The sequence below is a fragment of the Lithobates pipiens genome, unplaced genomic scaffold (assembly GCF_037356315.1).
Source record: "Lithobates pipiens isolate NorthernLeopardFrog02 unplaced genomic scaffold, aLitPip1_a1.2 Scaffold_16, whole genome shotgun sequence".
NCBI classification, from domain to species: Eukaryota; Metazoa; Chordata; class Amphibia; order Anura; family Ranidae; genus Lithobates; species Lithobates pipiens.
The window spans coordinates 100674715-100690336 of NW_027507748.1; positions in this window are offsets into that span (position 1 = coordinate 100674715).

Consider the following 15622-nt stretch of genomic DNA (forward strand, 5'->3'; position numbering starts at 1 on the left):
AAGTCCTCCAGGCTGTGTTCCTCTCTTGAAGGAAAAGACCCAGAAGCTCTGTGTCTCAGAGTATTTTTACAGACTCCCAGCAGCCTTCAGAAACACCCTCCCTGGGATTGGCCAGGTCTGTATAAATATGTATGCTGCTATTTCCATTGTTTCACGCCTATGTTTCAGAGAGTTCTACTGTTCTCTGGAAAGCTGAGGAAGCAATCAAACCAGCAGAAGCTGAAACACTGAGCAGACCTAACCAATCACATACAGCCACACTCCTTACAGTGAAACCAGCTAAATTTATCTACCAACAAAAATACAGCTCCACTGAATACAGTGAGCCAGAACTAAATCTACTTAATTCTAATCCTACCACCTAGAAGGTTGCTACATGCAAAGTTGACCAGAAAAAAAACACATTGACAAAATCGGAGACAAACTATAACATTGCCAGGGGTGCTTTTAACAGCCCTATATTCTTTACATATACGTGAAAAACAAAAATGACTCCAACTGCTCAAGAACTCTTGGCATTGTTATTAAATGTCCAAAAATAAAATAGAACTTTTGTCTTTTTGGAAAGCAAGATACTCTTTTTTTCATAACAGGAAAGGAAAATGTAAGTAGTACAATAGCCGAAACACTCAGAACCCTTGACCTGTACAGCCAATAATCTGGCAGAGTCCATTCTCTTGCTTTATGCAAGTCACAGTCATACAGTAAATAGTATAAGTGCACAATAAAACACATTTTCAGGTAACACAACATCTATTTGAGCCCAGTGGAGGCTGTTATATAGGTAATTAAACTACAATGCACATAGAGAGAGCCCCAGCATAAGAAAGATTATTAGAGTTGCCTCATTACTTGTTTCTTAAAACAGCCTCTAGACAAAATGCATCAACTAGAATGCAGCTCCAGCCATGTATGAACAAAAATGTAATATCATTTTGAAACGAATATTTCATTAGATACTTTTAGGGAATTAATGAACACAATACACAATGCGTCCATAGCATTTATAGTTATGACTTAACTATTGATGTACACAAGGGGTGAGGAGTATGGTATGTAGAGCCCTTTTGATTGAATGAATGCATGATTTTAAAGTGACCCTGTTGCCAATATAAAGATTCAAATAAAACTGCTCCCCATAATAAACAATGACTTCTCTGCCTGCACCACCAATGACCCTTTGTTGGTGAGGAATCATCTCCCTGTCTGTTAGTGTCCATTTTACGTGTCTCTCACTGGGCTCACTGGTTCCTCTTGCCAATCTACACATCGCTACAGGGCACAGTATTGATGTACAGTAAGGGCCAGTGGTAGGCGCCATGGAGCGCAGAAGACTAACACTCTTGGAAGTCTGAGTTTCACTGGGGAATTTGAAGGAAAATTCTATATCATTAGAGTGATGTTTGGCAGTGTGGGTAGCCAGAGAGGTACAGTATGTATTTTGATTCTGTTTTTCACAGGGAGCAGCTTTATTTAAAATTTTAGATCAATGAGAAGGTTTCTTTACCTTGTTATTGTATCTGACAGTTAACGTTGATGCAAAGCCTTTTGTTTACATTGCCTTTTTCCCCATACAGTGCATTCTTCTAAAGTGAACAAGTCAAGCTGTAAACACAAAATGACAAGCTTCACATAATACGATCCAGCAACAAGTTATTACCACCCTCTTTGTGGCTCATTTCTCTCCATAGAATGCAACATCTCTTTGCAGCCACCCCGTCTTTGACAATTAATGTGCTTAAGTGGCAATAAATGGCTTGATCCTGTTCCTGATATAATGCTTGGGTGAGCATTGGGCTGCTAGGATTAGGAGATAACGAGGGCTTCTACTTCAATGTGCACACACACACCACCACTGTTAAGCCTGGCACACACTATCAGTTTTTTTCTGAAGAGCACAGGAGGAGTAGCTGTGCTAACTAACCAATGTTAGTACAGCGATCTCCCCCTCTGAGCTATTGTGTTCTGACAGGGGAAGGCTTGCAACTATGGGTATCTGTTGAGCCCTTCCCCATACAAAAATATCATTAAAGCCTCATACACACGATCTGACTTTATACAAACTTTCCCGTGGACTTTTGTACAAAGGGCGTTGGCCCTGAACTTGTATTGCATACACTCGATCTGAATTTTTCAGCCAAATTTCACCCAATCATGTGTTTTTTCTGCTCTTTACCGCCACCTTTGGTCAACTTCTGTATTGTTGTCTGATCTTTTGCATTGGTTCTGAGCATGCGTGTTTGTAAAGTCTGATGGTTTTCTGTACATACGGTTGTCAAAAATGTGTCCGTTTGCACAACCAACAAAAGTCTGATGAAAACCAAAAAAGTTTGTCCGATGGAGCGTACACACGGTCGGATGTTGCCTTAAAGCAGCTAATTTGCATGTTTGTTGTCAAAAAGTCAGATTGTGTGTACGGGCCTTAAGACAATACATTCTCAGTCCAGATTCTTTTTTTTTTGTGTTGATATAAGCTATGGTTACGCTACTATACTTGTTACCAAGTCTTAATTTAGTAGTGTGTTTTTCATAATATAATAACATGATTGATATTAAGCTTTAACGGTTCACTCTCTGCAGTTGCACATTGGTTCTTTGTATATTCCTACATGGCCCTGTGATGCCTACTAGTTGTTGTTTATATTATGCTATACCATAAATAAAACTTTTGAAAGTAAAATATTGTTTAATAAAAGAAAAGAAAAGTACTTAAAGAGTTTTCTGGTCTTTGGATTCAGGAAAGGTTCATCCAAATAAGTCCAATCTAGTGCATCAGATCCATTGGCCCCAGTATCTTTTTTTTATTTATTTTTTTTTTTTTCTTAGCATGAGATCCATCTTGAAATGAAAAATTAAAATGGAGAGCTCCAAGCTGCAGTTGCACTAGTTTTTTTGTGAACCTTATATTGGGTGTCACTAAGCCCTCTCCTCACCCAATCACAACCCAGATAGCAAGGATAACTTGACACAAATTTGTGGCAGTGTTGCATTATAAGTCTATTAATTTGCTGCACATTTTCACTGACAAGTTGTATACTTGCAGAGAACTTGAAGCAGAAGTTCTAGTTGAAACTTTTCCAATTTGTAGAAAATTTGCATTGCAAGTCTCTAGCAAGAGCAAAGTTGCAGTGGTGAGTCTACAGCAAGTGTGGGTGTGGTGGGGTGACTATTGCACAACATACCTGAACCAGAACTTGCAGCAGACCTGCAGAATGTTTACAAAGAAAGTTGATATGAAGTCATGCAATGCAGACTTGCTGCAATTGTGTATCAAACGTGTGCAGGCGAGCAATAGATTAGCAAGTCATTTTAAAACAATTTATTGCTATCTGGGAAGGATTAGGGGTGGGGGGACAGGATCAGTGAAATGTTTTATAATAATTCAGCAGACGTTCCCATGATGTCATTTGTCTACAATTGATAATCTTTCGCCATGATCCAATAACCCACATTTTAACATGCAGCTTAAAATTACCTTTTCGATGAATTTAAATGTGTTATACTTTGTCTATATCACCTAGGAGATAGAAAGTGCCTAATCTGCCCCCTGTGCTTCTTGATATAGGTATATTTGGTCTTAAAATTCTGGTAATTGGTTGAAGAATGTGAATGTTCTTTGATTCTTAAAGTGACTGTAAAGCTTATTTATTTTTATTTTTTATTTAAAATTAAAATAACGTCATATTTACCTGCTCTGTGCAATGGTTTTGCACAGAGCAGCCCCAATCCTCCTCTTCTCAGGTTCCCTGCTGGCACTCTTATTTCCCCCTCCTCCGCTGAGTGCCCCCATAGAAAGTCACTTACTATGGGGGGCACTCATGTGTGCTCAGTCCTGAGCCCTGCTCTGACTCATAGGCAGCAGTGGGAGCCATGTTAATGGCTCCCACTGCTGTTTATGAGCTAATGAGGCCTGAGAGAGACAAGAGAGCCTTGCCTCTCATACACATCACTGGATCGAGATCAGGCGCAGGTAGAGTGCCTTGAAAAAGTATTCATACCCCTTGAAATTTTCCACATATTGTCTTGTTACAACCAAAACCATAAATGTATTTTTTGGGGGATTTTATGTGATAAACCAACACAAAGGGACACGTAATTGTGAATTTTAAGGAAAATGCTAAATGGTTTTCACATTTTTTTACAAATTAATATCTGAAAAGTGTGGCGTGCATTTGTATTCGGCCCCCTTGCGTCGATATTTGTAGAGCCACCTTTTGCTGCAATTACAGCTGCAAGTCTTTTTGGGAATGTCTGTACCAGCTTTGCACATCTAGAGAGTGACATTTTTTCTCATTCTTCTTTGTAAATAGTTCAGGCTCTGTTAGATTGGATGGAGAGAGTCTGTGAATAGCAATTTTCAAGTCTTGCCACAGATTCTCAATTGGATTTAGGTCTGGACTTTGACTGTGCCATTCCAACACATGAATATACTTTGAACTAACCATTCCATTGTAGCTCTGCCTGTTTGTTTAGGGTTGTTGTCAGTGTCCGAACGACCGCCATAGCGGCCCGTGCAGTGGGCAATCCGCAATTGGTGGCAGGTGATGTGGCAAGTGGACAATCTGCAATGGGTGGCAGGTGACGTGGCAAGTGGACAATCCGCAATGGGTGGCAGGTGATGTGGCAAGTGGACAATTTGCAACGTGTGGCAAGTGACAATCTGCAACTTGTGGCAGATGACGTGGCAAGTGGACAATCCACAATAGTGGGTCAGGTGACGTGGCAAGCGCACAATTTGCAACGTGTGGCAAGTGATAATCTGCAACTTGTGGCAGGTGACATGGCAAGTGGACAATTCAGAATGTGTGGCAGGTGATAGTGGACAATTTGCAATGTGTGGCAGGTGACGTGGCAAGTGACAATCCGCTACGTGTGACAGGTGACGTGGCAAGTGGACAATCTGCAATGTGTTACAGGTGATGTGACAAGTGAAAATCCACAACTTGTGGCAGGTGACGTGGCAAGTGAAAATCTGCAAAATGTGTGACAAGTGACAATCTGCATCTGGTGGCAAGCGCAGTGGCAGGTGACACACTCGGGGCTCCCACTGATTCTGCATTATGGTGAGTTGAACTATTTCATTTTCTATAACAATGTAATAATAGAAATAATGTGTTTCAATCATCCTGACACCATAACAACCATGGTGCCGTAATGATTGAAGTGCCAACTTCAGCCATTGCCCCAATAAATTGCCCCCCAAAAAAACATAATTTCTGTCAGTGCCCCTCCCGAGACTAGACTCTGGATCCGCCCCTAGGTGAGGGGGGGGGGCATACAACATTTTGCTATGGGGCCCTGTGATTTCTAGTTATGCCCCTGGTTGTTGTCCTGCTGGAAAGTGGACCTTTGCCCCTTTCAAATCTTTTGCAGACTCTAACAGGTTTCTTTTAAGATTGCCCTGTATTTGGCTCCATCCATTTTCATCCATCAACTCTGAGCAGCTTCTCTGTCCCTGCTGAAGAAAAGCACCTACTCATCATGATAATTCCACCACCATGTTTCACTGGGGATGGTGTGTTCAGGGTGATGTGCAGTATTTGTTTTTCTGCCACACATAGCGTTTTGCTTTTAGGCCAAAAAGCTCAATTTCGGTCTCATGTGACCAGAACACCACATTCCACATGTTTGCTGTATCCCCCACATGGCTTCTCGCAAAATGGCAGATTCCATAAAGGGCAGATTGGTGGAGTGCACAACTAATAGTTGTCCTGTGGACAGATTCTCCCACCTGAGCTGTGGATCTTTGCAGCTCTTCCAGAATTACCATGGGCCTCTTGGCTGCTTCTCTGATTGATTCTCTCCTTGGCCGGCCTGTCAGTTTAGGTGGACGGCCATGTCTTGGTAGGTTTGCAGTTCTTTCCATTTTCAGATGATGGATTGAACAGTGCTCTGTGAGTTGTTCAAAGCTTGGGATTTTTTTTTATAACCTAACCCTGCTTTAAACTTCTCCACAACTTCTCCACAACTTCTCCACAGGCAAGTGGTTCCACTAGATTTTGGTTAGGGGTATCAAGTAAAGGGGGCTGAATACAAATGCTGCCACACTTTTCAGATATTTATTTGTAAAAAAAATAGTGAAAACCATTTATCATTTTCCTTCCACTTCACAATTATGTGCCACTTTGTGTTGGTCTATCGCATAAAATCCCAATAAAATATATTTATGTTTTTGGTTGTAACATGACAAAATGTGGAACATTTCCAGGGGGATGAATACTTTTTCAAGGCACTGTATGTATTTAGGGAGGCTGCAGGGGGATCTGCATACAGAAGGTTTTTTACCTTACTGCACAGAAGGTAGTATGGAATGCAGTAAGGTAAAAAAAAAAAAACCTTCTGCCTTTACAACCACTTTATAAGCTCAGGAGTTATGAAACACCTTAAAATTTTGACTCTGCGGGGAGAGATATTAAGCCACAAATATTGGTTCTGATTTCCAGTGCTTGCTAAAACATTTACGATATGTGATAAAAACTTCTAATGGGCTGTTGGCTTTGTAATGTTTGCTTAATGGTTTTAATTACTTAAGCCTAGATACTGGGATATTTTAAGTTGGCTATTAAAAGGGAATCTGTTCCTCCAGAGGCTCGTTAACCCTAAACAAGTTTTTGATATTTTGTTTGCCAGATATCCTGCCAAGGCCATTCAATAATGGTAGTTATTTAATGAATTAGACATTGACAGCTGTAAAGAATGTATGGTCCTTTTGTAGCTTAGCAGACAGTTCTGTTTATATCTGTTTTGAATTTGTTCTACTGTGGATGGAAGGGGTCACTGTCTGTCTGATTATAATGAGACACACAAGCTTTAGATGGCAGGTGACGTGGCAAGTGACGTGGCAGGTGATGTGGCAAGTGGACAATCCACAACTTGTGGCAGGTGATGTGGCAAGTGAAGTGGCAAGTGGACAATCCACAACTTGCAGCAGGTGACGTGGCAGGTGACGTGGCAAGTGACCTGGCAGGTGACGTGGCAAGGGACGTGGCAAGTGGACAACCCACAACTTGTGGCAGGCGACATGGCAGGTGACATGGCAAGTAACGTGGCAAGTGGACAATCCACAACTTGTGGCAGGTGATGTGGCAGGTGATGTGGCTGGTGACGTGGCAAGGGGACAATTCACAACTTGTGGCAAGTGGCATGGCAGGTGACGTGGCAATTGACCTGGCAGGTGATATGGCAGGTGACATGGCAAGTGGACAATCCCCAACTTGTGGCAAGTGACATGGCAAGTGACGTTTCAAGTGGCGTGGCAAGTGGACAATCCACAACTTGTGGCAGGTGGCGTGGCAAGTGACATGGCAGGTGAATGGCAGGTGATGCGGCAAGTGACGTGGCAAGTGACATGGCAAGTGGGCAATCCACAACTTGTGGCAAGTGACATGGCAGGTGGCAGGTGCCGTGGCAAGTGACACGCTAAATACAAGTACACTGCTGCTCTCACAGCTGCTGCTACTCACTCTGGTCTCACAAAATTGCTTAAATAGTTAATAATACAGTTTTTTGAGCTGGAGAGGGTCTATGATGTTAGCTTAACTAAACGCTTCTAGACGCAAACGCGGTAAAACACTGCTAAATCGCCGTAAAAATCGTGGCAAAACGTGCGTTTCTAAATGCCGGTTTCAGCTTTTAAAAACATGTATCCAGCAGAGTTTGCATCTGCGTCTCGTGTGCATGAAGCCTTAGATGGAGGCAAGTGTTGCAGAGCTGCATATGTTTGGGAGTTCTGGTGCGAACAGAATTGTGAAATGTTTGACCCATCACTAGGTCTTGCTAGCTAGTGTTCTGTTCTCAAGGTGGCTGAGTAGATCAAGGAGGGCAGGGACAGCCAGGGACATGGTGTCACTCTGAAAGGTTTTAGTATGTTCTGCCAGCAGTAGGTCGTGCAATACTGTGAGCTTTTGCCATTCACTAGAGAGCAAGCATCTATGCGGACCAACTTTTTCAGTTTTGAGGAGTCTTGTGATCATGTCAAATGTACTACTTCACCAGGATGTGGGGCAGTCATTTAAAAGAGTAAAGCCACACTGCTCAAATACCTTCTGTGTTGCAATGGAAGACTTGCGGAAGAGGTTCACTATTGATCTTGTTTTATCAAGGATTTTCCTTACACTTGCCCCCTTCTTCACTTTGTGGAACACAAGTTGTAAGGTATGCAGTATGCACCACACATGGTGTCCAGTCCATGTCGATCTGTTGGTACCTAACAAGAGGAACACAGTCAAATACACATAAAGTATAGAAAAGGTTACCGTTTCCATTTCACTTTCACCCTCAACATCTTATGGGAATACTTTTACATGAGATTACAAATAAAGTGGAAAAATACCAAAGATACACCAGTAGAATAGAGCACATAGCCCCAATATCAATCATCTCCTATTCATGTGATAATTGACTGTCATTGTGTAAAAGAATAATAATAAATAAAAATTGCTCACCGCAGATCATCAATTTCGAACTCAAAGTCTGTCAGGAATGGTTTGACCTGCTGGTGGCACTGCCAGATCTATGGGACACAGTACTGTTATCCACCAGCGGGTGTCTCCCCACAGTCTGGAGCCCATATCATCTCCTGCAATCAGGCGTCACCTGCGACTGATTGCAGGAGGTGTACTTATAGCCAGCAGATGCTTGTACTCATCGCCTTGGTATTGTTCCTTGAGCCCTGACCTGTATTTGCTAACCTGTAAACCTGTAAACCTGTATTCCTGTGTTCCTGAACCCTGCATCCATCCCTGGACTCCTGTCTTGCAGACTGATCCCTTCACCCTGTTGTCCTTCCCCTGTCCCATCCTGTTCCCTGTTCTATCTGATTGATCTCGTGTATGACCCTGGCTTGGTTACGCTTATAATTATATCCTTCATCTGTATATACATTTGCTTTGGAGAGTTGTTATTGTATGTCACTGTGGTAGGTTGCTGGTTTATTTTATTGTTTGATGCATCAGAGGTGCGTTTACTTTGGTGTATTATTTATCCTCATAATAAATTATATTATTATTACTTTACATGCGTTTGGTTTTCCCTATAGCAGTCCACACATTTCTGGTCTGGTTCATGGCAAAGTCACTTTCTGTCACGGGGGAGTCTTCCTCATTGGAGCTGAGTGGTTCTTCTGCTGCTGCTGCTGTAGTTTAAATGCTGCCACCATATTACTCCTATTGTCTATTATCACTATTATGCCCTGTACCCACGGTTGGACATTCCAGCAGAAAAGGTCAGATGGAATCATACCATTGGATATTCTGATCATCTGTGGGCTGTATCTGGCTTTTTCTTTCAAAAATTCTGATGGACCTAGAAATAGAACATGTTTTAAATCTTTCCGATGGAAACAATTCCTTTCGGGAAAACCGTTCGTCTTTATGCTATTCCGATGGACCAAAAACGATGCAACGGCAGCTATTGGCTACTGGTTAGTGAACTTCCTTTGTCTAGTCCCGTCGTACGTCATCGCATTCTAAATGATCAGACTTTGGTGTGATCGTGTGTAGGCAAGTCCGTTTCAGTGGAACTCAGTCAGAAAGACCGTCAGAGTTTATTCTGATTGAAAAAAAAAAGTTGTGTGTACGCTGCATTCCCTCTTTGGTATGTCCCACTCTTGCAAGCATTTGTCCACACATGATTTAATTGACTGTGCAGTGTGTGGGTGGACTACTTGTTCAAGGGCTAACAATATATGTACAGATTTACTTTGTTCAACACAAAAGTAGCATGCACTTACAGCAAGGAATGAAGCTGTGTGTCCAGTGCAGTGCAGTCTCTTGTCAGACAGGCAGCATGTAAACTGAATTTTGTTCAGCCATTACTACAAGCATGGTCAGATATATTGCACTCATCCTCAGTCAGCTTGCAACAACCCATTCCTGCTGCCAGACACCTGCCTGCTCAAATGTCTCTCTTTCTCCATCACCCACGGCAACCCCATTATAAGCCCAATATACCCTGCTACCAACTAAGTATCGGTACCCTGTTTCCACTTGCTGCACCTATCCGGCCTTTAATCCATCTGCATCTTCTCTGCTGCCTGCAACAATCCCACAAAAATTCCCCCTAGCCACTGCTCTCTCTTCCTTACCATATTCCAGCCCTTCAGTCAGCTGCATCCCCTACTTACGGCCCTGCAGTCACATACAGAACTTTAGTGGCTAAACTGAAGAAGAAACTGAAGTTTTTGCCAACCCATACAATCCTGCCATTATCCCAGCCCACCTCCACACCAGCCAATCTGCTCCAGCCTGCTTCCACATCAACCTATCTGCTCCAGCCTGCTTCCACCACAGCCAATCTTCTTCTGCTGGCTTCCACACCAATCGATCTGCTACTGCCTGCTTCCATACCAGCCGATCTGCTCCAGCCTGCTTCCATACCAGCCGATCTGCTCCAGCCTGCTTCCATACCAGTCAATCTGTTCCAGCCTGCTTCCACGCCAGCCAATCTGCCCCAGTCTGCCTCCACACCAGCCAATCTTCCCCAGTCTGCCTCCATACAAGCTGATCTGCTCCAGTCTGCCTCCATGATTGCCAATGGGGTTAGGCTAGTCTGATTGTCCTGAACTTGATGACCCACCTAACTCTGCCAACCTTCTGCCTGCTATCTGATGCCCACAGTCCAGACTGATGTTCCAGTGCCCATGGTCCAGCCTGATGTTTTCTGGTGCCTATGGTCCAGCCTGATGTTCCGGTGCTCACGGTCCAGGCTGATGTTTCAGTGCCCACGGTCCAGCGTGACTTTCTGGTGCCCATGGTCCAGCCTGATGTTCCGGCGCCTCTTTTCCAGCCTGCTTAGTCGGTGCCCATCTCCCAGTCTGATGTGCCCATCACCCAGCCTGCTGAGTCAGTGCCCGTTACCCAGCTTGCTGAGCTGCTGCCGGATAACCAGCCTGCTGATACAGTGCTTGCTAAATTGGTTCCTGACGCCCAGCTCGCTGCTGCTGCTTCCCAGACCGATGTTCCAGTGCCCGCTGTTCGGCCTGATGTTCCAGTGCCTCCCAGTAGTCTGGAGCCGACATCATCTCCTGCTATCAGGTGTCACCTAAGGCTGATTGCTGTAGGTGTACTTATACCCAGCAGATGCTTGTACTCATCATCTTGGTATTGTTCCTTGACCCCCGACCTGTATTTGCTATCCTGAAACCTGTAAACTTTTATTCCTTGTATTCCAACATTACCTGTTGGAAAGTCTGATTGTGTGTACATGGCAATAGTGTGACATTTACCTCTATTGTTTCATAGTTTGTAAGGTTGAATAAAGACACCAGTCCATCCAGTTCAACCTGATTGAGTGTCTACAATTGCCCCTGTACATTGCACACTCACATTGGTCCCTACCCTCAAAGAGCCCACAATCCAAGGTCCCCATTCTTATACTAGGGCCAATTTTGGACAGAAGCCAATTAACCTACCTGCATGTCTTTGGATTGTGGGAGGAAACCGGAGTACCCGGAGGAAACCCATGCAGGCACAGGGAGAACATGCAAACTCCAGGCAGGTAGTGTCGTGGTTGGGATTTGAACCAGCGACCCTTCTTACGAGAGAGAGAGAGAGAGAGAGAGAGAGAGAGAGAGAGAGAGAGAGAGAGAGAGAGAGAGAGAGAGAGAGAGAGAACACACTAATCACATTGTAGACTGTGCACTTTTTCTTTGTATGTATCTGAGAATTAGAGTTGTTGAAATAATAAACTGTGAACAGTAAACAGATTCTTAATGTAGAAATAAGCATTACACTTGAATATTGGTTTATTATGCTGTGCCAGTGGCAGTGTCTGTGCTAGTAGTTGCTGAAATGTTTTTTTGTGTTCAGTTACTTGAATTGTTAAAGTTCATGTAAATGTGAACTGCATGCTTGGCGGAATTACAGGCAAAGAGTTTATTGTTTTTTTTTTATTATTATTTTAACCTTACACTTATGCCAAAAATTATTATTATAACAAAACTTGGATTTATAATGGGTAAATCTGTGTCTGTGTAGTTTATTCAAACCTTAATATATAATAGGTGAGGTTGAAAAAAGCCACAAGTCCATCAAGTCCAACCTATGTGTGTGATTATATGTTAGTATTACATTGTATATCCCTGTATGTTGTGGTCGTTCAGGTGCTTATCTAATAGTTTTTTGAAACTTCCGATGCCCCCCGCTGAGACCACCGCCTGTGGAAGGGAATTCCACATCCTTGCCGCTCTTACAGTAAAGAACCCTCTACGTAGTTTAAGGTTAAACCTCTTTTCTTCTAATTTTAATGAGTGACCATGTGTCTTGTTAAACTCCCTTCTGTGAAAAAGTGTTATCCCTATTGTGGGGGTCACCAGTACAGTATTTATAAATTGAAATCATATCCCCTCTCAAGCGTCTCTTCTCCAGAAAGAATAAGTTTAGTGCTCGCAACCTTTACCTCCAGACCCTTTATTAGCTTTGTTGCCCTTCTCTGTACTCGCTCCATTTCCAGTACATCCTTCCTGAGGACTGGTGCCCAGAACTGGACAGCATACTTTAGGTGCGGCCGGACCAGAGTCTTCCAGAGTGGGAGAATTATCCTTTTATCTCTGGAGTTGATCCATTTTTTAATGCATGCCAATATTCTGTTTGATTTGTTAGCAGCAGCTTGGCATTGCATGCCATTGCTGAGCTTATCATCTACTAGAACCCCCAGATCCTTTTCCATCCTAGATTCCCCCAGAGTTTCTCCCCCTAGTGAGTAAATCGCATTCATATTTTTGCAACCCAAATGCATTATTTTACATTTTTCTACATTAAACCATATTTGCCATGCAGTTGCCCACCCCATTAATTTGTTCAGATCTTCTTGCAAGGTTTCCAAATCCCGAGGAGAAGTTATTGCCCTGCTTAGCTTAGTGTCAACCGCAAATACAGAGATTGAACTGTTTACCCCATCCTCCAGGTCATTTATGAATAAATTAAATAGGATTGGTCCCTGCACAGAACCTTGTGGGACTCCAATACCCACCCCAGGTCATTCCGAGTATTCCCCATTAATACCACCTTCTGAACTTGCCCTTGTAGCCAGTTTTCAATCCATGTACTCACCTTATGGTCCATGCCAACGGACCTTATTTTGTACAGTAAACGTTTATGGGGAACTGTTTATTGGAATAATAACATGAAATTCGTTTTTTTTTTTTTACTCCAGGAGTATAAAATGTGCGTGGAAATTCTAGAGAAATGCTTAAAGTGGTTGTAAACCCTTACAAACCACTTTGACCTACAGGTAAGCCTAGATTAAGGCTTACCTGTAGGTCCAAGAAATATCTCCTAAACCTACATGGTTTAGGAGATATTTGCCAAAAGACAGGCACCGCTGTCTATGGTGCATGCGGCGTAGACAGCGGTGCACAGGCGCACTGAGTGCGCCGCTGTTAACAACGATATGCCGCGAGTGGCGGCTCCCGTGTGCATGTGCAGGAGTGACGTAATCACGGCTCTGTCGAATGACAGCGCCGGAGCAGCGAGACCCACCAAGAAGATGGAGGCTCCGTACACAAGAGGACACGGTGACTTTGCTGGCTCCTGTGTCAGGTAAGTGACACATAATGGACTACTATGCGATGCATAGTAGTCCATTATGCTTTACCTTTGCAGGGAATCAAAGAGGAAGTAAACCCACCCTTATTACTTTATCCAGAATGCTGACACCCTGATGCCGTGTACACACGACTGGACTTTCCAGCAGAAAAGGTCAGACGGAATCATTCCGTTGGATATTCCGATCATGTGTGGGATAGTCCAAGCTAGAAATAGAACATGCTTGAAATCTTTCTGACTTAATCCATTTCTATCGGGAAAACCGTTTGTCTGTATGCTGGTCCGATGGACCAAATACGATGCAAGGGCAGCTATTGGCTACTGGCTATTGAACCTCCTTTTCTAGTCCCATCGTACGTCATCACGTTCAAAACTAACGGACTTTGGTCCATTCGTGTGTGGGCAAGTCTATTTGGTCGGAACTCCGTTTGGAAGACCGTCAGACCTTTTCTGCCGGAAAGTCCGGTCGTGTGTACGCGGGAAGAGACAGGAAGTTTGTTACTTGCTGGATCACCAGGTGAAATAAAGAAAAAAGCTCAGGAAATAAAACAAATCTAATCAACACATCTAAGGATTGATAAGCTGCAATATATACATTTTTTGTTTTTGGGTTTAATACTGCTTTAAACTATGGATAAAGAATTTGTGTAATTAACAATGCACAGGTAATAGATCTGTATGAGATTAGGTATCTGTTTTTACTTATCTCAGCCATTCCTAATGAGTACTCCATTACACATGCTTGTATGCTGCTAATTCTTCAGCTGCCATTTTGCTCTCACTATAAATATTTTAGAACACAGTAGTCACAGCCACCCCTGATTTCTCTGCTACTGTGCATTAATTAGAGGGTGAAAGGAATTCCAGCTGAAGACTCAGTGTCTGGACTTGTACCAGCTCTTTTCTGGACTTGAACTACCGTACTTAAATAAAAAGAGAGGTCCTATTTTTACTAAGCACTGTATTTTCTCTCTATTTTTAGTGAATGCTTAACATCCTGGGATGGCTGGAATTCTCTTTGAACATTCTAGTACAACAAAGGTCGATCACCCTGCAAGATAAAAAAAAAAAAAAACATTAGCCTGTGAATTTGTCATGAATATCACTATTGAATAATTGTGTGTAACAGTCAGGCCTCCATAAAAAATAAAAAATGGCCACTGCTACAGTCATGTCACCTTTACACTTTACCCATTAACTTCTGGGGATATTTTTATGTTTGTGTTGGAGTATTTGCAGGAACCAAAGCACTGGATTATGCTTCAGTTCCTGTAAAAAACCCCAAGGCCGTTCTTCAGCAAACCTATTGGATGTGGAATAGTCAGGCAAGTTAAGTTGGTATTCAGCCAAGAAAACTGGTGCCAAAGGGTGAGTTGAGGGCATTGTAGGGTTGCCACTTGTCTAGGATTCACCCGAACAGTTCGGATTTGGAATCATGCATCCAGGTTTCAGACTGCCTGAAACCCTGACACATTATTCAGACTGGACTATGGCTTCCCAGCAGGTTTGCTGGCTGCAGTTGGCTAAGCTGAGAGTATCTGCCACACTCTTTTTTACACTGCCCAAAGCCAGAACTAACAAAACAAACAATTCCCCCACCTCCCTCACCCCCACACTGGTGGGAGAGGAGAGAGGGCTCGATCTGCACCTCTTTCTCCTACCCCTACCCTTCTGTGTCTGCCCGCACTCCAATCCCAGACACTGTCACTCAGTAAGGCTGGATTCACACTAAAAATGCATAGGTGTGAATCCAGCCTAAAGGATAGTGGGGGTCAGAAATTGGAAGTCTACCAGCCTCAGATATATCTGAAAGAGAGGTGTTGACTGCCAAGAGGTGAGTGAGCTCACCATCCATCCCTGTCTGTGAATGAAGTCTCCCCCCTTCTCTCTCCTGCCTCTGAGTGAGTACACTAAGGTAAACCAAGGTTCTCAAAGCACCCCTTACATCAGAGTTCCCCTTTACACCAGAGGCCAGAGTGTTCCCGCTTACAGCAGAGTCCTCTCCGTACATCAGAGTGCTCAGTGTTCCTCTTTAAATCAGGGTTTTCAGAACATTCCTTAGAGTCCCCAGAGTTCTC